The sequence below is a fragment of the Coregonus clupeaformis genome, unplaced genomic scaffold (genome assembly GCF_020615455.1).
Source record: "Coregonus clupeaformis isolate EN_2021a unplaced genomic scaffold, ASM2061545v1 scaf0464, whole genome shotgun sequence".
Lineage (NCBI taxonomy): Eukaryota > Metazoa > Chordata > Actinopteri > Salmoniformes > Salmonidae > Coregonus > Coregonus clupeaformis.
The window spans coordinates 228,343-243,194 of record NW_025533919.1 but is presented as its reverse complement, the minus strand read 5'-3'; positions in this window follow the sequence as shown (position 1 = coordinate 243,194).

Here is a 14,852-nt window from a genome sequence, read left to right as displayed (position 1 = left end):
ATTTGTTTTCTGTGAACGTTTGATTGAGCCTTTCTGGAGTGCCATTTGGGCAGGGTTTGCACTTTTGCAATTTTGGTACTATTCCATTGGTTCCATGTGCACCAGGCAAGCTCAGTCAACCGTAGATTAAGTATTTGAAAGAAAACAAATACCAACTGAACCCACGTCTGGTTTATGGGTAGCTGTCAGGCTCCTGGTTCTGGGTAGCCTTTCCTCAAATAATATATTTTATGTGCTAGTTTTGTTCCATTGTTATCCAGAGCCTACGTGTTGTTTCATAGACCTACTCCGCATTGGCTGGAGACAGAGCAATAAAACAAGCCAGAAATGGGAACATATCTCCAAAACAGACAAATTAGTTTGGTTTATGCATAATTTAAGTGCAAATTAATTGGAAGATAAGCCAGTCTGGTTGGTAGAGCTTTTTTTCTTCTTCACCATAGCCATATTACAGTCAGGCACCACTGTGCCAAGTAGAGACAAATAAATAAAACATGGAGCTGGGTAGCAACTACTGTGTACTGGGGTTGACATGCTTGTTAAGGGGATAGGGCTCTTACATTGCCATGCAGTCCAATGGGGAAGTTTGATATCACATCCTATGGCTCAAACGACTGTGTGTAACTGAGAGTTATAACAGTGTAGAAATCCACTGACGACCCGCTCTGGTCTGAGGACGATTCTCACGCCAGAGTATAACAGCATGTATAACTCTAAAGGGGATGTCTCCACAGTCCACACACTGTTTGAAGGTGGCTTAGGGTTAAAAGACGTATCAAATAATCATGATGGAGAGAAGTGATCAGGGTTTAACCTATGACCCATTCCTTTTAGCACCTGGTGGAGCTTAGGGCCTCAACAGTGATCAGGGAGCATGCGATAGTTTTACATAATGGGGATTTGGAGTCCCCACTTCAAGCCCCCATGTGTTTTAAATGAACTTCTCTCGACAGGGGTGTCCCAACCTCCCAGCCTCTTTCTCCATCCCCCACCTTATGACAGCCTCTGTGGCAGGGACATACTGCTCATACCTGGCGAGACCCACAGGGGTAACTGTGTGGTGTAGGAACCAGGCAGAATGCGGGGCCACTCTGGCTCTTACTCTGTCTGAGACCTAAAGGCGTTTTAAAGAAGTTTACCACCCCCCCCCCTAGTCTCATGGGAACTACTTTGGCGGAGTTGGCTCTCGTGTGGCTAGAGAGAAATTATTACAACCTTGGATGTTGGATCACGATTCCCCCGAGTGGAGTTCCAACCCTGTGGTATCCCCCATATTCACCTTGTCCTGTGGGTAAGGTTAGTCGGGCGCTCGGCCCCTGTTTGCTCATAAAACCGGTTGAATCGCTACCAAGGTCGTTTTGATGGTGATACTGGCCACTCGTCTAGTTTTCCGACCTTAATGAGATTTGTCTAGCCTTAATGAAACTTTCCTCTGGTTTTATTTCATGCAATTATGAACTCCATATGGACTTGTTAATCACATTCTGTATAATATGTATTAGGTATTTAATACACATATTATATTATATTATATTTGAATGCACCAATTTGTAAGTCGCTCTCGATAAGAGCGTCTGCTAAATGACGCAAATGTAAATGTAAAATATTTCCTACTCACAACATGGTAAACATGGTATAATTAAATTGTTCAAGGGAACGGCACCCTGTACCTCATGATTTTCAATTTGATTAGCCTACGATAGAGGACATGTGTGATACAGTTACTTTAGAGAAAGCAATGAGTGGCATTGCTCTTCACTAAAGCATTCCACTTTAACTAATTGTTAGAGCAACATGTGCCTGTATACTGTAGGTTTGTGGAGAACCCTGGCCTGCTATTTGTTGCTTGCGTTTCTGGTAAATGAACTCAAATAAATAGTCTAGCAATCCATGTGCAGTAACAGTCATGTTTTTGGATTTGCTGTGATAGATGATGAGAAAAACATTTCAGTTGACCTGTTTATGTTCTGCTAGGCAGGAGAACTCTCTCTCTCTCTCTCTCTCTCTCTCTGCTGCTGTTTGTTCTGATGTGTTTTGATGTTTTCTGAAGTCTCCGACCCGTGTTGTAAGTTATCTGTGTTACACATGCCTTAGTAATGATCCTGAAAACCCATATTTATCCGCTAAATGTAGAGTTCTGTCACTGTGAAACCTCTTATTTAACCATCCATGAGGCTATCGGTTATTATGTCAGCGAAATCAAAGACAAGACGCATTCAAAGGGACAAAACAGGCCTCTCCGCCTCTGTAGGTCAACCACTAGAGTTGGTTGGAATTTGGGCCGTTGGAGAAGAGAAGAGTTCCATTTTTGTAAAGAGGACACTGAGTTTGTCCTCTCTCGGTAGCTTCGCTCGGGCGCTGTTCCAGCATGTGTAATTGGACATCAGTTTTCCCCCTCCGTCCAATAAGATGGCCCTTTGTTGCCCTGTTGAGTCAAGAGGGCCTACAATTAGGGAACGTTCTCTTCTTTACCCATCATGCCCTAGATCAAAGTGGTTGCTGTGGTTGCCGTGGCCGCGTGCATCTTCCAACAGACACACACACACCTCTATTCTCTGTGTCCCTCTTCCTGAAAGAGCCAAGAGCCCAGGGGACAGGATAGCAATTAACAGCTATTTGTGTTAAAGGCCGGAGGACTCAACTATCTTTAGGTTTAACCACAGGCTGAAAGAAACTGCTCTACTATGATCAATGACTTCAGATTCAGGCCCATTGTTTGCCCAAGGGACAGCTGAAGATGATGACACGGCAAAATAACTAAAATAGTAATAGAATGACTAGTAATTATATTTCTATGGGCATTTTTCTCAGAATCTTAGTGCATCACATCAACGTAAAACAATGAACTACCCCGGTCAACTAACTGGTAGAAACAGAAGTTAAGAAACTTGGGAATCCTCTTCCTGTGATTCCCTGTGGTAAAACCCAAACAGGCAGCTGATCATTATCCCACTGGGGAAGTGGTCCATCCTGTCAGTCGACATCGCTGCATGTGTTTTATCAGTAGCTGTTAACCACGCCCACATGGAACTGGCAGTGTTGTGTCTTTGGGGTTTATTATTATGATGTGTGGAACTGTGGATCACTGATCCAAGATCAGGGCTTATTGGCAGAGTCTGGTTCAGGGGTCTGGGAGTGAATGAGGCAGAGATTGGCAGAGGGGCAGCTAACAGGATTTAATGTGGCGGATTAGAGCCTGGGCCTTGGGGGAGTGGTGTAGGGTGGAGGGGAGCCTCCACACTGCATCTGTCAGTGAGGGGATGCCCACCCTTCCACCCATGCAGCTGATACTAGCAGGGATCAAGGGGCCAGACTGCCCTGCCCAGGAACACTGAACTAGGGAAGGGGACAGAGAGGTAGACTGGCTGGGTGGGTGTGAGGGGGAATGGGTGTGGTGGAGAAAGCCCCATCCATCCTGTCTCTTGTACACACATGGGGCTAGACACATGCACTGTGATCACATCCTCATCAGGCTCCAAGCCAAGTCATGATCTGTAGTCTGTGGTCTGTGAACTCTCTCAGTCCCCAATGTTTGGGATTTATTCACCACACCTTCATCTGGAGATTTGGACGGACTGGTTTATTGGTGGATATACTGATTGATTTATTGATCGTAGAAGATTTAAAGGTACAGTCAGGGATATGACATCATCATGCACAGAAACACAAATATGTCAAGACTGCCACTATTGGCCTCCATCCAATATGGGTATGCCTCAAGGGAGTGTTCAAATTGGCAGATATAAATGTTATTGTTGTTGATTTCTGCATGCAGGAAGTTGCCCTGCTGAGCATGCGATGATGTCAACTTTCTAAATCTACGTTTAAAAATGGATATGTTTCTGAAGCAATTCCCTTTTTGAGGTAATTCCCTTTCCCTTTCTACAAATCCCTAGAGGGGGTTTCATATTTTACGAGAAGACTACTGTTTAAAGACACCCTGGCTTGGAGCATAGTGCGAGTTCTGGAATGATGTACTTTCCCTAAATAATTTCCCTCAGTCCAGGAAATATTTACATTTTTCCGACATTAGCCGACCACTGAGTAAATAAATGCAAAAGCCACTTGAAAACACTGAAGAAACCAGTCTTTGTTTGGTTTAGTTTGACAGATACTGTTTATATTATATTGTTAGACTAAATTAGGTTTAACTGATGTGGTAGACATGGGAGAAGAATTTGAGGGGCCATTGTTTGAGTACAGGATATTGTGAAAGCCATTAGGGTGTGAATGGGGAAACAGTGTCATATGCCTCCAGCTCTTAGCTAGCTTCTGTCAACATACCTTACTGGTTTGGCCTGTAGTGTGAGATGCTTCCAGGTGTTCCACAGAAGATGAGTAGAACTTCCATGCACCTGGCGACCCCTTGTCAAGAAAATAAAAAAAAGATAGGTTGGTCATTAAACAATATAGGAATATTTACAAAAAAAGTTATATATTGGTTATTGAGCAATAGGAGTTTTTTTTGCATGTATTTTGGTATCATCTTACAATTTTATTGTACATTTGAATGTACAGGTGATATGTTGTCTCATCCTGGTGAGGTACTACCAAGATTACTTTCAATTCATTTACTTGAAGCTTATTGTTAGAAACTGAATTGTCAAAGTTGAAGTAACTTATGCAATTGATTGCTTATTTAAAAGGTGACTAAAGCTATGATGCAATCCAACACTCGATGAGAAAATGATTAGTCATCTAGATTGGACCATTTACTGATATGACAGGCCCTTTGATTTACAATTACAACAGAGCGCACCCTAACCTGCTCAACAACAGAAGGGACATAAATGCTTCTAAGAGGCTTGGCTCCAGCGTGAAGTTTCCCCTAAGTACAGAGTAGTAAGATCAGTTTCCCCTTCCCCGATCCTAACCTTAACCATTTGTGGGGGAAATGCAAAACGGACTCAAGATCAGCATCTAGGGGTAACTTCACTCTACTCCAAGTGGCTTGCCCAGGTGCCTGATGAGTTCGTAATCTTTAGTGTGAGCTGTAATGTCATCTTCCACTCACTATAATACCTAGAGGACTGGGACCTGGAGGTGTAACTCAACTCTCTTCCTTTGACTCTTCTGGAAGAAAACCTGTGAAAAATAGGTCAGTGTTACTAAACATCTTGGTTGCTTTGTCTATTTGAAATAGGGTTGAAAAATTCCAAATTGTGAAGTTTTCCAGAAATCTCGGTTGGGGGGATTCCCGGATCTCCTGCGCATTCCCCCCTAAATACAGAAATCTTCCAACTGGGATTTCTGGAAAATCTGTGAAATTACCTGCATTTTGCAACCCGAAGGAAATCAATGTGGTATGTGAATATGTCAAATTATGCTATGTTCGGATTATCCTTAGATGTTAAGATCTAATGATACTATCTACACTTTAAAGAATAGATGTTACTGTGGTGACACTTGAATAACATCACCACAATGCATTATAAGTAGGGCTGGGACGATACCAGTATTGTGATACTCGTTAGTATCGTGGCAAGGAAACAAAACACGAAGGGGATATAACTTCTTTAAGAAAACAGCCCTAATGTTGAAAACAAACATCATTATGTTGTCATCCAGAGTCACATTTATTTTCCTAGCTATAGCACACAATATTTTACATACAGCAGGTTTTTAAAGGACCAAAGATTTTGGTGTGCTTCGTGTTTTCATTTATGCCATGGAAAAATATTGCCATACTGGTATCATCTCCGGCCCTAATTATAAGTGTATTTATCATGCCTTATGAGGTATTCATAATGCGTTACATGCACATATTCATAGAAAGTTCTACTGTAAATGTCTGTGGCCACTGGAATTATCATTGATCGACTGAGACTTCCCCTCTACTCTCTCTGTGCGCTGCAGTGAGTGTCAGTAGGTTTTCATTTGTACCTTTCCATTTGCACTGCTTAACTGTGAGACTGACTGTGGTTCTGACTGACTGGGAGAATATTCCGAGACGAATGTCAGTGAGCCCCTTTCATTGGTCGTGGCTCTCTTGCTCTGCCAGTCAGCTCTCCTCACAATGCTAATTTCAACCTCCTGCTGCTGTAAACACACACGCAAGCACCCGAGTGGCGCAGCGGTCTAAGGCACTGCATCTCAGTGCTAGAGGCGTCACTATAGACCCTCGTTCGATTCCAGGCTGTATCACAATCCGGCCGTGATTGGGAGTCCAATAGGGCGGCGTACAATTGGCCAAACATCGTCCGGTGTAGTTTAACTTGCCTAGTTAAATAAATAAATAAAAATACATGCACAAGCAAACACACAAGCTCATGCACAGCTCTGCCCTGCTTGACATTTGCCTACACTGAGGAGCCAGAATAAGCCACTGCTCAGTAGACAGATGGAGCGGCTGAGAGATAGGAGGGGACTGGAGAATGGAGGAAAGGGTTTGGGGATTTCAGGATGGCTACTCTGTTGACATGTTTGATGTCCGCGCTCTCTCTCACACACACACCCTAACAAGGCATATATCGACGTCCTCAGTACCTTTTCAAACGTCCGAAATCGATGGCTCTTTCTTGTGACCAGCATGAACAAGACACAAGGAAGCAAGCAAGCACACTCACACACACCCGCACACAATGCCATGCTCCCAGGGTGGCGAAAGAAAACAGGGGATCCTGAACAGGTGATTTAATCCAACCTGACAAACTAGTTAAATATTGACAAGCAGCAGAAGAGCGTATGTGCTGCTGTGCCTAGGAGAAGGAGAGGAGAGGAGAGGACGAGCTGTGTGCCGCGAAGGAAGGACAGAGGGAATACAGGGCTTCCTGAATCCTGCATCATCATTTCGGATTCCGGCACACATTCGCCACAGGTGTGGCAAGCGGAAGGAGGCACGTTAAGAAGACGACGAGAGAGAGAGGGACCGGAGAGAGAGAAACAGTACAGGGTACACCGAAGGAACAGTATGAGTCAGCTCAGGGACCATGCCGTCGTGTCCATATGCGGGAGGATATGCAACATCCCTCTGCTTCAGCTGCTGGTGGTGAGTTCCTCTCTGGGTATGGGTTTCAGCAGTCAGTCAGCATGATGTCTATAGTGGAAGTAGACCTACCCTCCGGACCGTCATGGCTGCAGCAGACTGGGAGACAGGAACTGCCCTGGGCAGATATTACAGTACATGGAGGGGGGAACATATATGTGGTTCACAAAAAAGATGAATGGCCTCTTCAGAATAGTGTGAATTTAAAAATATATACATTTAGGGGGTAGATCAGCTTTAATATTGCAGATATATTGTGGCTTCTATCAATGTAATTGTCTGCAGAATTTCCAATACCCCATTTATTGTTTTTATGTGAATATAGACAGTGCATTCGGAAAGTATTCAGACCCCTTGACTTTTCCCATTTTGTTACGTTACAGCCTTTTCCCCCCTCATCAATCTACACACAATACCCTATAATGACGAAGCAAAAACAGGTTTTTAGGAATTTTAGCAAATGTATTAAAAATACAAAACTGAAATATCAGACCCTTTACTCAGTCCTTTGTTGAAGCCACTATGGCAGCGATTACAGCCTTGAGTCTTCTTGGGTATGACGAGCTTGGCACACCTGTATTTGGAGAGTTTCTCCCATTCTTCTCTGCACATCCTCTCAAGCTCTGTCAGGTTGGATGGGAGCGTCGCTGCACAGCTATTTTCAGGTCTCTCCAGAGATGTTCGATTGGATTCAAGTCCGGGCTCTGGCTGGGCCACTCAAGGACATTCAGAGACTTGTCCCAAAGTCACTCCTGCATTGTCTTGGCTGTGTGCTTAGGGTCATTGTCCAGTCTAAGGTCCTGAGCGCTCTGGAGCAGGTTTTCATCAAGGATCTCTCTGTACTTTGCTCCGTTCATCTTTCCGTTGACCCTGACTAATCTCCCAGTCCCTGCCGCTGAAAAACATCCCCACAGCATGATGCTGCCACCACCATGCTTCACCGTAGGGATGGTGCATGGTTTCCTCCAGATGTAACGCTTGGCATTACTATTTTCTACATTGTAGAATAATAGTGAACACATCAAAACTATTAAATAACACATAAGGAATCACGTATTATCCCAAAAAGTGTTAAAATCAAAATATATGTTATATTTGAGATTCTTCAAAGTAGCCACCCTTTGCCTTGATGACAGCTTTGCACACTCTTGGCATTCTCTCAACCAGCTTCATGAGGTAGTCACCTGGAATGCATTTCAATTAACAGGTGTGCCTTCTTAAAAGTTAATTTGTGGAATTTCTTTCCTTCTAACTGCGTTTGAGGCAAATCAGTTGTGTTGTGACAAGGTAGGGGGGTTATACAAAAGATAGCCCTATTTGGTAAAATACCAAGTCCATATTATTGCATGAACAGCTCAAATAAGCAAAGAGAAACGACAGTCCATCATTACTTTAAGACATGAAAGTCAGTCAATCCGGAAAATTTCAAAAACGGAATGGAAGACCCAGAGTTACCTCTGTTGCAGAGGATAAGTTCATTAGAGATACCAGCCTCAGAAATTGCAGCCCAAATAAATGCTTCACAGAGTTCAAGTCACAGACACATCTCAACATCATCTGTTCAGAGGGGACTGTGTGAATCAGGCCTTCATGGACGAATTGCTGCAAAGAAACCACTACTAAAGGACACCAATAAGAAGAAGAGACCTGCTTGGGCCAAGAAACACGAGCAATGGACATTAGACCGGTGGAAATGTGTACTTTGGTCTGGAGTCCAAATTGGAGATTTTTGCTTCCAACCGCCGTGGCATTGTGAGACGTGGTGTGGGTGAACGGATGATCTCCACATGTGTATTTCCCACTGTAAAGCATGGAAGAGTAGGTGTTATGGTGTGGGGGTGTTTTGCTGTTGACACTGTCTGTGATCTATTTAGAATGTAAGGCACACTTAACCAGCATGGCTACCGCAGCATTCTGCAGCGATACGCCAGCCCATCTGGTTTGGGCTTAGTGGGACTGTCATTTGTTTTTCAACAGGACAATGACTCAACACACCTCCAGGCTGTGTAAGGGCTATTGTACCAAGAAGGAGAGTGATGGAGTGCTGTATCAGATGACCTGGCCTCAGATGATCGGGACAAGTCTCCCCTGACCTCAACCCAATTGAGATGGTTTGGGATGAGTCAGACGGCAAAGTGAAAGAAAAGCAGCCAACAAGTGCTCAGCATATGTGGGAACTCCTTCAAGACTGTTGGAAAGCATTCCAGGTGAAGCTGGTTGAGAGTGCCAAGAGTGTGCAAAGCTGTCGCCAAGGCAAAGGGTGGCTATTTGAAGAATCTCAAATATAAAATATATTTTGATTTGTTTAACCATTCTTTGGTTACTACACTATTCCATATGTGTTATTTCATAGTTTTGATGTCTTCATTATTATTCTATAATAAAAATAAAGAAAAACCCTTGAATGAGTAGGTGTGTCCTATTGGTATAAAATATATATTATTTTAAATATATATATATATATATATTTGTATATTAATTGTTTTCCCCTAACCCTACCATCCTTCCCCTAATTGGAGTAAACTAATGGACAACAACACTTAGGCTTCTACTTCCTGCTTATAGATACTATCTACATTTTACAGACACATTATATTTTACAGTAGTTATCTTTTGTTTGTTTTTTGTCCCATCCTTCAGCTTCCCTCAATAATGTGATTTTTAGTGTTACTGTGTTGTAGTATGTACAGTGGCTTGCGATAGTATTCACCCTCTTGGCATTTTTCATATTTTGTTGCCTTACAACCTGGAATTTAAATGGATTTTTGGGGGGTTTGTATCAATTGATTTACACAACATAGCCTACCACTTTGAAGATGCAAAATATTTTTTATTGTGAAACAAACAAGAAATAAGACAAAAAAACTGAAAACTTGAGCGTGCACAACTATTCACCCCCCCAAAGTCAATACTTTGTAGAGCCACCTTTTGCAGCAATTACAACTACAAGTCTCTTGGGCTATGTCTCTATAAGCTTGGCACATCTAGCCACTGGGATTTTTGCCCATTCTTTAAGGCAAAACTGCTCCAGCTCCTTCAAGTTGGGTGGGTTCCGCTGGTGTACAGCAATCTTGAAGTCATACCACAGATTCTCAATTGGATTGAGGTCTGGTCTTTGACTAGGCCATTCCAAGACATTTAAATGTTTCCCCTTAAACCACTCGACTGTAGCTTTAGCAGTATGCTTAGGGTCATTGTCCTGCTGGAAGGTGAACCTCAGTCCCAGTCTCAAATCTCTGGAAGACTGAAACAGGTTTCCCTCAATAATTTCCCTGTATTTAGCACCATCCATCATTCCTTCAATTCTGACCAGTTTCCCAGTCCCTGCCGATGAAAAACATCCCCACAGCATGATGCTGCCACCACCATGCTTCACTGTGGGGATGGTGTTCTCGGGGTGATGAGAGGTGTTGGGTTTGCGCCAGACATAGTGTTTTACTTGATGGCCAAAAAGCTAATTTTTAGTCTCATCTGACCAGAGTAGCTTCTTCCATATGTTTGGGGAGTCTCCCACATGCCTTTTGGCGAACACCAAACGTGTTTGCTTATTTTTTTCTTTAAGCAATGGCTTTTTTCTGGCCACTCTTCCGTAAAGCCCAGCTCTATGGAGTATACGGCTTAAAGTGGTCCTATGGAGAGATACTCCAATCTCCGCTGTGGAGCTTTGCAGCTCCTTCAGGGTTATCTTTGATCTCTTTGTTGCCTCTCTGATGAATGCCCTCCTTGCCTGGTCCGTGAGTTTTGGTGGACGGCCCTCTCTTGGCAGGTTTGTTGTGTTGCCATATTCTTTCAATTTTTTAATAATGGATTTAATGGTGCTCCGTGGGATGTTCAAAGTTTCTGATGTTTTTTTATAACCCAAACCTGATCTGTAATTCTCCACAACTTTGTCCCTGACCTGTTTGGAGAGCTCCTTAGTCTTCATGGTGCCACTTGCTTGGTGGTGCCCCTTGCTTAGTGGTGTTGCAGACTCTGGGGCCTTTCAGAACAGGTGTTTATATATACTGAGGTCGTGTGACACTTAGATTGCACACAGGTGAACTTTATTTAACTAATTATGTGACTTCTGAAGGTAATTGGTTGCACCAGATCTTATTTAGGGGCTTCATAGCAAAGGGTGTAAATACATATGCACGCACCACTTTTCCGTTATTTATTTTGTAGAATTTTCTGAAACAAGTTATTTTTTTCATTTCACTTCATCAACTTGGACTATTTTGTGTATGTCCATTACATGAAATCCAAATCCATTTAAATTACAGGTTGTAATGCAACAAAATAGGAAAAACGCCAAGGGGGTTGAATACTTCTGCAAGGCACTGTAGGTCGTTGACCTGCCAACTGCTGCTAACTGCCAACAACCACTAATTGCCAAGGGGATCGAGCATGCTCTGTATGTCTACTGTCTCCAGACAATTTGGATTGAGGGATATGTCTGCCATATGCACCTCTGTAAGGAAGTGATTCACTTTGGGACGACATGGTGCCACATATCGCAATTTATTACTACGGCCTCCTTTTGTGTTCTATGGTTTCCTTGTGTGCTATCTGTCTATGTGTAAGTGGATTTTCCGATGTGTGGCAGTGGCCAAATCTAAAAATGTCTCTACCAGGAATAGCATGGAGGGAATGGGATTCATATGTGACAGGGGGTCTCTATAGTGAGAAGATTTGGGGATCTCCCCCGGATGGACAGCAGACAGGGATAGAGACTAGATTTGTGTTTCTGTGGAAAACATACACAGCTCTGAGAGTTATAATGGGGGAGAGAGAGAGAGAGAGAGAGAGAGAGAGAGAGAGAGAGAGAGAGAGAGAGAGAGAGAGAGAGAGAGAGAGAGAGAGAGAGAGAGAGAGAGAGAGAGAGAGAGGAGAGAGAGAGAGAGAGAGAGAGAGAGAGAGAGAGAGAGAGAGAGAGAGAGAGAGAGAGAGAGACCTCCATTCTTCAGGGGAGGATTCCTCTCTTTCTCTCCTCCTCCTCTTCTCCTCTGTGGCTTTGTGTTCGGGGCCAAGCTCCCAGACACAGCACTCCAACTGAATTATTTACCCAAAAGTGTGCTTATATGGAGCCAAGGGTCCTCGTGCTCCACTGTGACTAGGACCCTATTAACCAGACAAATCACTCCATATATCCTTTGTCTAACTACATTACCAGAAGCTGTGTTATGATGAATCACCCATAAAGGAGGGAAAAACACTATGAGGTGCTAGAGAGTGTTTTGATGCATGGTTGCACGTTTCCATCCTATTTCACATGATGTGTGTGTGTGTGTGTGTGTGTGTCGTGCCATTATTGTGCCTTTTGTGGAGGAAAATGCCTTCTGTGTTGATGGAAATACTGTATGTCTCTTGACTCAAAGATAATAACTAATGTTGTCAACTGGTTAAAGGTTTTGAATTAGGTGAGGGATGCTTTGGTTATTGTGTCATCGTATTTTGTTGGGTTATGGATTTGCTTTTGGCTTATGCAGTAGGGGCCAGATTCAGACTTTAATTTTTTTGATTCAGACTTTGATTCAGAATTTAAGCCTTTCCTACTCACACCTTTCCTACGCACTTCTCAGTAGTTGGTATTCAGACTTACCTTATACAAGTGCATAACGGGTTTTGGAGGCGTGGTTCCCTTGCGTGCTTTGAATATATTTACTTCAACCAATGAAAACCCTCCCACTTGCTGGCCAACAGATTTTCTTGTGGAGTTTTCATTCAATTGTGTTTTCAGTACATTTATCTAAAGGCATCCCTTTAAAGTTGGTGTACCTTTTAATTTGATTTTTTTTTCTTCACTCACTAGAATCCACGGAGAGAACGTTAAAAAATATTAGGGATCAATGAAAGAAAGCCATGTAAATATATGCAAATTTCTCTCCTTTTCAGCACCAATTCGTAGATTAAAAATACTCTGATATTTAGGGTTAGGAAAGTACCAGACCTTCATTTCTTTGATCTCCACCCCAAACGAATAGCGGGTGAATAGCATGCTATGCTGATGCTGAAGTTTAAGGTCAGAATATGCGTAAAGAGAAAAGTGCATAAAAAGGGAATTTCGTTCTATTTACACGCGCTTAACTTGGGTTGGAATTCCCTAGCAGAGTTGAGGTGGTTTACAATGTGGTAGATTGTTATGTAGGTTCAGTTCATAGGTAATTGAAGATAGCTGTGCTGGCCGTCTATCCGCTGCTGACATTTTCACTGAACCCTACAGTATGTTAAGAGTGGGTTCTATGATTGGCTGCCCTTTGAAATATACTCTCACGTTCTAGTTGGCCCTCCAAGACAAAGTGAAATTGATCTTTGTTCATTTCATTTCACAGTGACCCAGGTGTGAGCAGGTTATCTACATCTTCATGTGTTTCCTGGATTCCACTCATTCTCTTTTGTTGTAGGTCATAAAAAAAAATCTGATGTCAGTCACAGTGATCGAATAGTGAGAAGGTTATCCACCTACATTCCCTTTCATCACATATTTTGTTCATCCCACAAATTCTGTCTGGTTTTTTTTGGTCATTGAAAAAAAGCAATGTCATTCGTTTTTTCTCGTTTCCTGTCTCCGTGGCGGGAAGTTGCATGCGGAAACTAGCCGTCTGCTTTAAATATACATATGCTAATATCAACCCCGGCTCCAGCTGCAACCTGGAGCAGCCTGCCTCACCCCCAGGACAGCCATGAGGGGAGAGCCATGAAAAGGAAGCAGAGATTATTAATTAACTCTGCCCTCGTTTGATGCTGCCTGCCTTATTGACTTTCAACAGGAGCAGAGTCTGTGAGCGTTTGCTTTTGCATCCCCCCCCCCCAAAAAAAAAAAAGAATTAAGGTCAGATTATTCATGCAGTGGTGGAAAAGCAAAAGGTTGGAGTGGAAACTGAAAACGGCTGTGTCTGTGGTTACGGATACTGAGGTGTTTCTTATAGGTCATTTGATGGCTATGTGTAGGGTTGACATTACTCATATAAAGAGTAAGCCGGTTCCACTGTGTGAGTTGTTGTTTCATCTCTCTAGCTTGAAGAAGCTACTGTTTATACAATTTATACTGTATTTCATTCTAAATATGTACTGTTATAGATGGTTGAGAACCAATAGCATTGCAGGCTGGATATTGAATATTAATATCTGATGTTTCACACTCTATTCCACCTCTAATGATCTACAGTCTGTGCTATCATAGTCCAAGGAAGGATAAAGTATGTACTGTATAGGCCGTTGATAAGCTTCACTCATACATAACAAAGTAATGTATTCAAACCCATGCCGATTAACCAAACAGCATAGATTAGAGAGGCAAACAGTCTCAGTTGTGTTGACATTAGTGACAGGTGATCCAGCTGGTTCCCTGCTCATGTATGTTTTTACATTTATGGCCACATCTGAGAACGTAGCTTCAGCCTATAATGAGGCCCTCGCTGCAGGACAACACAATGCAACACTGCTCCTGGGGGAGAGCTCACAGCCTGGGGCTCAGCCTCTCTCTCTCTCTCTCTCTCTCTCTCTCTCTCTCTCTCTCTCTCTCTCGCTCTCTCTCTCTCGTCTGTCTGTCTGTCTGTCTGTCTGTCTGTCTGTCTGTCTGTCTGTCTGTCTGTCTGTCTGTCTGTCTGTCTGTCTGTCTGTCTGTCTGTCTGTCTGTCTGTCTGTCTGTCTGTATATCTCTCTCTCTCTCGTTCTCTCTCTTTCTCTCCGGCACACAAAAGATCACCTGCCTCCACGCTCTCAGTCCCGGGCGCCAGGACTCGAGGGGGGCGTCCCACAGGCCATTGTGAATGTCTCTAAACGCATGTTTCACCAGCTCCCATTAGCTGCTATAATGATCCTCTCCGGGGCCATTTCACCCACCACTTGATGTTAGATTAGCCTTCCAGTTCAATTATTATTATTT